Below are 12291 nucleotides of genomic sequence, written 5' to 3' on the forward strand. Positions count from 1 at the left end.
TAATATGTTATATCCAACCTATCAGAAAATACTGTCAGGGATCCACTTTGACGATGAAACACCAACAAAAGTAATTCTGTATTTATAACATTTATAAGGTCTCACTGCCACTTTAACTTACCTTGTGCACAGTAAGCGAAAGCATCCATAGTTTCCCTCCAGCATGAATTCTCCCATGTTTCCTAAGGGAAAAGGAATCACCAAAGGCTTTCTCACAAATCTTACATTGATAGTGTTTTCCCCCACCCCCAGTATGTATTATCGTGAACCCTCAGACTGGAGTCCTTTTCCACATTGTTTATATTCACGAGGTTTTTTTCCAGTGTACATCTTCATGCAACTCCTGAGGGATGTAGGAAAACTAGAGGCATTTTCAGCCTAAAATGTATAGAGTTTCTCCCCATTACATATTCTCTTCTGGTTTTCAAGGTAAACGTTTTTGCTGGAGGCTTTTTCACATTAATTTCATTCATAAGATGTTGTTGTATTGTGAATTCTCATGTATGCCTATGAATATGCTTACACTAAGGGTCTTTACACATTGAATACACACACCCTAAGGATTTTTCTCCAGTATGAGTTTTCATGTGATTCCTAAGAGAAAGGATATCCCCCAAGGCTTTCCAAAAGTCATTACATTCATAGGCCTTCACCTTGTTTGTGTCTTCTCTTGTGCTGAGTAAGGTTAGCCCTCATGTTGAAAACTTCAAAAGAAATATTATATTCATTGGGTTTCTCTCCAGAATAAAGTCTCCCCTGTTGATGAAGAGATGAGTGATGACTGGACAAAATTTTCTATTCATTACCCTTCTGTTATATATCTGATAGACATTATATTGTTTATTTTTTTTCCTGTGCATGCATATGGTTCCTGCCTTAAGTTTTTTTCAGGTTGAAAGGGTAACTCTTCTTCAATAAGGCTCTATTATGCTCATTATTTTCATACAGAGATTTTCTGGTAATTTTTAAGGCTGAATTGTTTTATAAACACTTAATATCTGATTCAAATTAATGGAAATACTTATATATAAATCCCCAGTAGAAAACATGTTTTTGAGCTATTATAATATTCATAGTATCTTTACAGAGACACTGCTTTCTCCTAAGTAAATTCCACTTACCTAAATTACTTTCCCAGTTCTTAGATGGTATATTAGTTTCCTGTTGCCTCTTTAACAAGTTACCGCAAACTTAGTGGCTTAAAACAACAGACATTTTTTTTATCTTACAGTTCTAGAGGTCATAAGTCTGAAATAAGTTTCACTGGGCTGAAGTCAAGGTGTTGGCAGGGCTGGTTCTTTCTGGAAGCTCTGAGGGGAGAATCTGTTTCCTTACCTTTTTCAGTTTGTAATAGAGGCCTGTATTCATTGGCTATGTGCCCTTCCTCCATCTTCAAAGCTGCTTCTGTCATCACATCACTGTCTCCACTTTTGTAAACAAATCTCCCTCAGATCCCCTCTTAGAAGGACACTTGTGAATACATTTAGGCCCCACGTGGATAATCCAGCATAATGTCCCCATCTCAAGATCCTTAACTTAATCACATCTGCAAAATTCCTTTTTGCCATGTAAGTGAACATTCACAGACTCCAGAAATTACAACCTGGATATTGTTGGGACCATTATTCATCCTGCCACCCATGGCTTTTCTAATTCAGGGCTTTTCCAATATTTTTCAATGTAAATGACAAAGAATCATCCCTGTGAGTTTTACCATGCACAGGTAATTGCATAGCTGTTCCCCAAATATGTCCTGCTGAGAGGTTGACCATGGGTGTTTAAGTAAACTCCTCATATGGAAAAAAACTTGATAGGTATTTAAAATGTGGAGAAAAAAATACGAGAATAAAGATTTAAAAAGTCATTATGAGTGTCAAAAGGTACAAGCTTCCAGTTATAAAATAAATCAGGGATGTAAGGTACAAAAATAAGTCAGTATGGCCAATAGAGATTTCTTCCAAATTCAAAGTACAGACCCTAAATTATAAAAGAATGCACTTATGAGCAAAGGCAAACTTTAAGAACCATGGCTGTATGACCATATTGACAATTGCAGGGATAAAGCGTAGATGTTTTAGGTAATTTACTAACAATGATTCTGTAACAATTGAGACTGATGCTGACAAAAAGAAATTATTATCAGAAAGTTCCAGTGAGGAGAAATTGAGAGCCCTTACAAAAATTGTTAAACTTAAATGATAAATAGGTCTTCCTCCGAGATTAAGCTAGGGTTTCATGATTGATGCCCTGCTCATAGGGGAGAGTACATGATATAGGAGGATTATGCAGAGGCTAATAAGACCTCTCATGAAACAACTGCGAACATTTTCACTTTCAGGGGTTCTAAAGACAGGCAAGTATGACTAGAAGAGCAGCAAATGAACTTAGCAAAGTTCTTATCACTCCAATGAGTCTTTCAAAAGGGTCCCAAACCAAAACACCTATTCTGTGCCCCCCAATATACCTAAGATCTCTGATATCTGAAACTCATGCCCAAGCTTAGATACACATTTAAGGAATTCCAACCTTTTTAACTATGGAGGAAACAAAAAGTCAGTGAAAAATACAGGTCTTCATTTTCATGGGAAAGCCATCAGACAACAAGCCCCATGATGGCAAGGGTCATTTCTGCTTTGTTTACTGGTGTTTTTCCAGTCCCCACCCCACATCCTAGAACACAATAGGTGCTTCAAAAATACTTGCTCCATAAATGACTGATTGAAGGAATGAGGCCATTTGTGCATACTGTCACCAGATTGCTATAGTTCTTCAACATCATATCTCTGTATGCGGTCCTCTGAGCAAAGTTCAACAGATTCCACTCCTCTCAGGGGGAAATCCACAGCCACATACCTAAAGGCCACTGATTCCAGATTCTGTCTCAGTGAGATACCATCTCCCCTAAAGTTCATAGGAGAGTGAGAGAGGTGATAGCCCTGTGGTGTGGAGACCTAATTCAGAGGAAATTTACATGGATCTGCTACCCTAAGCCTCAGCATCCAAATTTATCCCCAAGGCAATCTACCACATTCAGTCTCATAACTCTAACAGCATCTTTCACACATGCCTTAGTTTATATTTTCAATACTAGACTCTGAGTTCTTCCAAACTTATTCCTTCTTTCTCCAACATTAGTCATAGTCCCAGAAACAAGGTAGGCATAAGTAAAACCCTTAATAACTGAAAAAACAGTTCCCCAGTGAGAACATTGATTTCTTGAGACAAACACATTCTTATCTCCTCATGGAATCTCCACCCCAGCACTCCACAGAATGTCATGCCCTGGGGAGGGCAGTCATCTCAGGAAGGGGAGTGTTGAATGGGAGCATTTCTGTGTAGCCCTCCCCTATCCGCAAACAGCCCAGAGATCAGACAAAACATGTTCAGGAATCCAGGCAGAAATTCCTACAGTCTGTTTTAGGAAACTCCTAACCAAGCAAAGGAGAACAGTCTACCTTTAAGAGGAGTATCAAATTCCTACTCACCTGTAAAAGTTTGCCATCAACCCAGAAGCCATTAATTCCTTGTGTGTTTCTTTTAGGAGACAGGCAGGCAGGCTGGCTACTAATACAGAGAAGCCAAGAGAATCCATGCTTCCCACATTTCACAGCCACCAGCCTGGATGCTTCCACATACACTAATTTTGAGCTCCTCCTCTCTCCCTATGCATTCACACACTGCTGTCATGAGAATTCAGGGTAGTTGTGTCTCATCCAGCATCAGAAAAGAAGACTCTGGGCCTTGCTGCCCCTGAGTTAAGAGATTAGTAGTTTCAGTTTCGGAATATAGCTGGCCAACTCAACCTCATTATCCCTTGATCCAGTGAAATTTGGAGTCGTTTCATCACCAATGATCAACCAATAGTAATGCAACCTAAATCATTAGCTATTTCATGGCGGTGGACCAGACTGTACATGAGAAACCCTTTTAAAATGGAAAGTGCTCTACTATATTCATATTAATATTTTAAATGCCATTTGCTAGAAAATGTTCTGATAACTTTACTTGAATTTACCCATTTAACTCTTATAATAATTCTGCCAAGTACATAGTATTCTTCTCACTTACTAGCTAAGGAAAGTTAGGCACAAAGATGGTTATTAACCTAAGATAGAAAAGGTTATTAACATGCAGGTCTGTCTGTCTTCAAAGCCTACACTCTCCTAATCACTACATTTCTATAAAAAGAAACTTAAAGTTTTAGAATTATTGGGGATGTTGTTATTCTTTAACATACCTAGGAGATAGTCATACAATCTTGTTAATCTTGTGGTGTGTTGGACCAGTAGCATGGCTTGGGAATGTGTTAGAAATGAAGAATCTCGGTCTCACCAGCAGTGCCATGGGCATGGGTTGTGTGCACCATGCCTGTCAAATGGCTCCAGGCACATGGTGCTATCATTAATCCTTCCGCAGTAAAGAGCTGTTGGGGCTGGATGGTCATGGAGGGAGCCTGGCAGAGAGTAGCATAAAACCGTCTTTTGATGCAAAGACCCAGCAGCTGCTGAAGACAGCACTCAAAGATCCAGTTGCCGTGGACTTGGAGACAGTGTCTAATGTGATTGTGGACCACTGTCTGCAGGACTATGTGTTCAGCAAGGAAGCAGGACATGTGCTATGACATTATTCAGGCAGAGAGCAAACAAGCAGGCTGGAGTGTGTTCTGGTGTGGACTCCTCAACTGGCTGCAACATGAATACCAGGCTCGGGAGCAGCTGCAAGCCCTTTCCCTGCAGGGCCTGGGTCTGCTATGTCACTTTTATCTGCAACATCTTTGGATACGTGAGTGTGAACAACATGATAGCCCTGGTGAACCCTGCCTACAACCGCCTGTTCTGGCTGGCCCAGCCAGACATTCTGAGCAAGGAAGAGGAAGTGAGCTGCCTGGTGCTGCAGCTGCACTGCATTGGGGATCAGCTGGAGAAGATGAACTGGCAGCAAATGGATGAGCAATTTCTCCTGATACAGGATGGCTTCCTGCTCCCAATTAGCCTCAGCTCCCTGGCCCAGCAGCTGCTGCTGGAGGTCATTGAGTTCCAGGTAGTGGCTGGAAGATGGCCTCAGTTGCCCACGAATATTACTACAGCGAGGTCTCTGACTAGGCCCCCAGACCAGGCTTCCTCACCAGCAACATTGGCCTTCCTTCTACCCACCTCCCAACCTGGCAGTGCAGGCTTTGCCTCTGCCAAAGACTTTTTTCCCTTCCAGAATTTCAACAGCTCCTGAGAGGTTTCCCATTCCACCCTGAGATCCTTCTCTGAGCACCTTCTCTCCTCTTTCAAGGATTGGGTACAATACACAGACCTGCCCCGCCCCAACGCCCCCCCCCCCCCGCCTCATTCTCTCTCTCCCATCACTTTCGACCTAGGCTGGGCAGAAAAGAGCAACTCCTAACAACCACTGCAGTGTGTAACCACTGGTACAGCAGCTTCTTGGTGCCTCTGTTTCCCATCTGTAAAATGGGTACCCATAGCCATTGGTGCAATGCTTTGGAACATCAAGGGGCAGAGGTTCAGAGCACAAGTTCCACCAGAAACTGCTTTGGAAACAGGCACATTTCTTCAGTCGGTTTTAATGGGTCACAATATTGCTTCACATGTTACACAGTTCAGGGTGAAAATTTTCTAATATGTAAACCTTTCTAAAAAAAATGAAAAATCTTGAGCCCTAACCCAGACCTCCTGAATAAAAATGAGCATTATTCTAAACAAGATCTTCAGAAGTCTCAGGTGCATGGCTAAACTGCACAAGTGCTAGGCTGGAACTCTGCGGGCACCATAAGCCACTAACAAATGAAGTGTCCAAGTTCATTCAGATATCCTGGAGCTCCTCCTGTTGGCAAAACACCTGTGTTTCAGGCACTTATCGTCTCACTTATTAGATTAATTCAGCTATTTATTCAGAACTTGCTATAAAAAGGCACTGAGGATTCTTCAGTGAAAAGTCACAAACCACAGCACAATGAAGAACTTCCATTCTACTGGTGGAAGTCAAGTATTAAATAATAAATTATATATCAGGTGGTGGTAAGTTCTGTTGGAAAAAACAAAGCTGGCTGAGGGAATATGAGGTGCCAAAGACATATACACATCCCAGAGCATTCGTATTGAGAGGCAGAACTGATTCTGAGCCAGATAAGACAAATAAATAATTATATTTCTGAAAAGGAAGATAAATAACCATTTTATAGAGCATTATAAATGGAGACCTGACTTGCTCAAAAAATTGTTATTGAAACCCTAAAGCATTAGAAACAACTAGAGTATCATGGCTTCACAAACTCTCAGGAGAGATTTCTAATATTGGTCTACTTCAACTTACACTAACCAGGAGGTGCCGGAATCAGGTAGTTCTTGGCTCTCTCCATCTACGGAGGGCAGAACTTGGGTCTCCTCCCAAGATGGAGAGCAGCAGGGCAATGAGTATCTAAAGAGCCCCACACTGAAAGCACCTTCTACTGTCACCCCCCAATACCCATACTCTAGTCTAATAAAGAGAAAACCATCAGAAAAACCCAGATTTGGGGGACATTATACAGGATATCTGGCCAATATTCCTTAAGACTGTCAAGATCATGAAAAATAAGGAGGGACTGAGAAGAGGGACCAGAAGAGATTGGAGAGCTATGACAACTAAATGCAATGTGATGCCTAGATTAGATTCTAGAACAGAAAAATAGTAGTTTATTTTGAAACAGGATATAAATAAGGCTCACACATTATAACTGGTTGATATGTTTCTTGATCACATGCACCTCATCCACTTCTTTTATTTCTCTTTGTATGTATTTGTTGAGAAAAGAGATAGCCTTAGGAAGTTGCATATGAATATATTTGGAATGAATGTTATATTATTTTATTTTTTCAGGTTTTAAAACTTTATTTGCATGTTAAAAATTTGTGCATTCCAATAACTAAAATCATTTTAACAAAAAAATGGCACTCTGATTAAACTGCATTTTACAGCTTGCAGGACACCTTGGACCAGCTTGGTTTTTACTCTAGATTTTACTGTCAACCCACCCAGCTCCTTCCTTCACCAACATGCAAGTTATTTCCTTTCCCTGCCAGCCAGACAGGCAGATGGGAGAGGTAACTACGGCCTTCATTGTCAATAAAGTAATACAATTTCTGAACTGAAGAACACAGTAGAAGGAATTAAAAGCAGGTTAAATGAAGCAGAGGATCGGATCAGTAAGTTAGAGGACAACGTAGGAAAAAAATTCCCAAACAGTGCAACAAAATGAAAAAAGACTGAAAATGAATGAAGAGGGTTTAAGAGAGCTGCAGGACAACATGAAATGTAATAATATCTGTATCATAGGGATACCAGAAGGAGAAGAGGAGCAAAGGATAGAAAACCTGATTGAAAAAGTAATGACAGCAAACTTCCTGAACATGATGAGAGAAAAAGTCTCACAAGTATAGGAAGCACAAAGGGTCCCAATGAAGATGAACCCAAGGAGGCCCACTCCAAGGCACATCATAATTAAAATGGCAACATTCGAAGACAAAGAGAGGATTCCAAAGGCAGAAAGAGAAAAACAGCAAATAACATACGAGGGAGCGCCGATAAAGCTATCAGCTGATTTCTCAACAGAAACACTACAAGCCAGAAGGGAATGGCAAAAATTATTTCAAGCAATAAAAAACAAAGGCCTACAACCAAGACTACACTACCCAGCAAGGCTCTCTTTCAAAATGGAAGGTGAAATAAGGAGTTTCCCAGACAAAGGAAGACTAGAAGAATACATCTCCACCAAACTAGCATTGCAACAGATGCTAAAGGGAATGCTTTAAGAAGAAGAACAAAAAGAGAGAGGGAGAGGAACACAAGTACAAAGGGAAATGAATAAATACCTGGCAACAATAACCTTAAATGTAAATGGATTAAATACTCTAATCAAAAGACATAGGGTAGCTGAATGGATTAGAAATCATGACCCACATATATGCTGTCTACAACAGACATCTCAAAACAAAAGATCTACACAGACTGAAAGTGAAGGGATGGAAAAAAAGTATTCCAAGCAAATAGACATGAAAAAAAAAGCTGGAGTAGCAATACTTATATCAGACAAAACAGAGTTCACAGCAAAGCCATAAAAAGAGACAAAAAAGAACATTTCATAACACAGGGGAACAATTTTTAACATAATTGCGGTTTAGTTGGATTTTTCAGCTCTTTTTGACTTAAACAGGCATGCTGATTTCAAAACTGCAGTTAGTTTTCTTCTATCACATCAATTTTTTTTTTTTTTTGTACAGCTTATCTTAATGTGACCACTCTAGGCTGGATCGAACCTGGATCGAGGGAAGCACTAGTGCTTTCTTATTGGCTGAGAGCAAACCTTCCTCGAGTGGGGAGGGGTGGGGGATGACCTTGGAGACCAGCGACAGGTTCATACTTGTCCAGGCTATTCAGTTACTCATGAGACAGTGTGGTGAGAGGTTGTGTGCCGCTCTATATAGTGAATCATATTCTGAGTGTAGTCCAAGTTCTTGTCTGTATACAAGGAGTTAGAAGAATTTATTATTTTATTTACATATGTACTTATTTCCTTTCCTTCAGATCATGTCTGCCTCTGCTATTTCTTGTTGTAAGTGCCTAAACAACCCTGATTCATTTTGTTGTATCTGTGGCAGTTTCACCATTCCCAAAGGACAAACATCAGCGCATTTGTCAGGCAAGCTTATTTTGCATATTTTAAAGTAAAACTTGGTGATCAAGATAACTCTTAGGCCCCCCCACAAGGTGGGGAAGCAGTGTGTCAAGAGTTTATGGATGTGGACGAAGGGACACATGATAAATTGCCATTCGGTATATCTATGGTTTGGCAAGAGCCCAGAGATCATTCGAGTGACTGTTACTTTTGTATAGTGAAAAATAAATGTAAAATAGAGTATCCTAGTCTATCATCAGTTATGTGCCCAGTGCCTCATTCAGCTGAAATCCCAGTGCCAGTTTTCACTGAACTACCCTCTTTCGAAAAATAGGAGTATGGTGAAGAACTAAGTGACAGCAACGATGAAGATTTTAAAATTGAAGATGACTCAGTTCATAAGGGATTTGATCAGCATGAGTTGAATAATTTGGCATAAGATTTGAGACTATTCAAAAAGGCTTCAGAACTCCTAGCATCAAGACTGCATGAGAAAAACTTGCTTGAAAAAGGAACCAAGGCATCCTACTTTAGATCAAGAGAAAATGCATATCTGCAGTACTTTCGAGGTGACGGTGGCTTTGTGTATTGCCATAACATACGTGGTTTAATGGAGGAATTGGGAATTCCAATCTATAACACAACTGAATGGTGACGGTTAATCGATAGCTCAAAGCAGAGCTTGAAGTGTGTCCTCCTGCACAATGGCAATTTATTTGGTGCAGTCCCAATTGGCTGTTCAGTTTGTTTTCATGAGGACTATGAAGACATAAAGAGAGTCATGGACCTGTTGCAATATCACAAGCACAACTGGATCATCTGTGTTGACCTTCACATGGTCTGCTTCCTTCTTGGTCAGTAACACGGATACTGTGTATGTGGGACAGCAGAGCTCATGAGAAGCATTGGGTGGAGTCGAATTGGCCTCCAAGATCTGACCTCAAACCTGGTGATCCAAACATCCTACATGAGCCACTTGTTGACAGAAAGAACATTTTATTCCCACCTCTGCACAAAAAACTGGGTCTCATGAAGCAATTTGTTCAAGCTTTGCCAACTGAAGTAGACTGTTTCAAGTATCTCACTTTGGCATTTCCTAGCCTGTCGTTTGAAAAGATAAAATACCTTAATATGTATGTTTATTAGCAGAACTTGACTACTTGTACACAATTTGATTTACAGTAACAATATATAGCATTTATATGAATAAAATATAACTCTGAATAAACAGTATATTCAGGTAATTTTTTTCTTTATTTTCCTTTGTATGTACATTTTGTACGATTTTGGGGACAAAGGGAAGGTATCCTGTACTTTAAAAAGTTGACATGGTAGAGAAAAACTGGGGTCATTTTGGATTCAGATGCTAAAAGTTAGTCAAAAGCAAATGTCAGATATAACTCAATGAAAATTGTGTTCCCCAGTGTAATAATTAAGGGAACAATCCATCAAGAAGATACTACCCTGGTAAACATATATGCATCCAACAAAGGAGCACCCCAATATATAAGGAAAATACGAGAAGACTACAAGAAGGATATCTACAGCAACACATTCATAGTAGGGGTTTTTTACCACCCCACTGTCAACAATGGACAGATCTTCAAAGCAAAGAAACACCAAGGATATTGAAGCATTGAACAACACTCTAGATCAAATGGACTTAGTTGATATATATAGAAGTTTTTACCCCAAAGAAGCAAAATATACATTCTTTTCAAATGCACGTGGAATATTTTCAAAGATAGACCACATGGTATGACACAAAACAAGCCTCAACAAATTCAAGAAAATTGAAATTATATCAACCATCTTTTCAGATCACAATGGCCTGAAACTGGAAATCAACCTCAAGGGAAAAACTCAAAGACATTCAAACTCATGAAGAATGAATAACATGTTATTAAATAGTGAATGAGTTAACAATGACATCAAAGAGGAAATCAAAAAGTTTCTGGAAACAAATGGTAATGAACACACAACAACCCAAAAACTATGGGACACAGCAAAAACAGTCCTGAGAGGAAAGTTCATAGCAAAACAGGCCTACCTAAAAGGGATAGAAGAATCTCAAATAAAAAACCTAACCCTACAGCTACAAGAACTAGAAGAACAAAAACAAAAACCCCAGAATGAGTAGAAGGAAGGAAATCATCAAGAGCAGAGCAGAATTAAATGACACAGAGACTAAACAAACAATTCAAAAGAGGAATAAAACCAGGAGATGGTTCTTTGAAAAGATAAACAAAATTGACAGACCTTTAACCAGGCTCATCAAGAATGAGAGAGGACCCAAATAAACAAAATCAGAAAAGAAAGAGGAGAAATCACAGCTAATACCACAGAACTACAAAGGATTGTAAGAAATTACTACGAACAACTGTATGACAAGAAATCTGACAACCTAGAAGAAATGGACAAATTTCTAGAAACATATACTCTTCCAAAACTGAATCAAGAAGCAGAAAGCCTGAATAAACCAATAACAGCTAGTGGAATTGAAGTAGTAGTCAAATAACTCCTGGGACACAAAAGCCCTGGAGCAGATGGCTTCACAGGCGAATTTTACAAACATTTACGTAAGTAGTAACTTCTATCCTTCTCAAACTACTCCAAAAAATCCAAGAAGAGGGAAGTCTCCCAAACTTTCTATGAAGCAAGTATTATCCTTATTCCAAAACCAGGTCAAGACACAAGAAAGAAAGAAAACTACAGGCCAATAACGCTGATGAACATAGATGTTAAAAATCCTCAACAATATATTGGCAAACTGGACCCAGCAACACATTAAAAATATCATACACCGGAGACTTCCAGCCAAGATGGAGGCGCTGTCTCCCTCCACAACTAAGAAGGAATACGACTACCTCAAAACTAGAAAAAACCAGAAGTTACGGAAAATCAAACTGCATGGAAGTCCAGCAAACAAAGATATAAAGAAGAAATACTCATCCAGACAGGTAGGAGGGGTGGAGCCGGGGTGGAAAGGACTCGGTGTGGGGGCGGCAGCAGTGATGGCAGCAGCAGTGGCGGCAGCAAGCCGGCAGAAAGCGCAGTCACACGTTTTAAAAAGTCAGGAGGGACACGTGGGGAGCGTTCCCAGCTCCTCACCGAACCTCGCAGCTCACGGTCCCAGCACCGGAGAAGATTAAGCCTCATTGCTTCTGACTGTGCAGACCAGTGGGGGTTGAGGTGCAGGCAGAAACTGCCAGTCTCAGCAGAGCCCGCTTGTTCAAAGGGCCCCCATGATCCTAGAATGTCCGCAGACCCACCCATTCTGGGAACGATGGCCAGGGCAGCAGCTAGAGGGGCACCAGTCCAGTGCAGAAGTGGAAGACGTGCCTGGAAAAAGGGTGAGTGCTGGGCAGGCGGCACTGTCCCTTCTCGCACCCCTCCCCCACATACAGCGCCACAACGTGGTGAAACAGGTCACCCTGTACTGATGAATCCCTAAGGCTCCGCCCCTTACAATGGAACAGGAGCTGACAGTTCTACCTGGGATGCGGAGGCAAACAAACACAGGAGCCTGTCAGAAGGAGGAGACAAAGAAGTATGGCCCAAAAGGGGGAACAAATCAAGGTTCCAGTGGGAGAACTAAGCAACAAGGAGATATCCAACCTAACGGATGA

At 40.6% G+C, this 12291-nt stretch overlaps 1 pseudogene; it reads left to right on the plus strand.

The window, feature by feature from the left end:
* Window positions 1-4394: 4394 nt before the first annotated feature.
* Window positions 4395-5102, plus strand: LOC149991472 (MIF4G domain-containing protein pseudogene; annotated as a pseudogene).
* The last annotated feature ends 7189 nt before the right edge of the window (window positions 5103-12291 follow it).

Source organism: Furipterus horrens, unplaced genomic scaffold (genome assembly GCF_987537825.1).
Source record: "Furipterus horrens unplaced genomic scaffold, mFurHor1.1.pri manual_scaffold_17, whole genome shotgun sequence".
Taxonomy (NCBI): Eukaryota; Metazoa; Chordata; class Mammalia; order Chiroptera; family Furipteridae; genus Furipterus; species Furipterus horrens.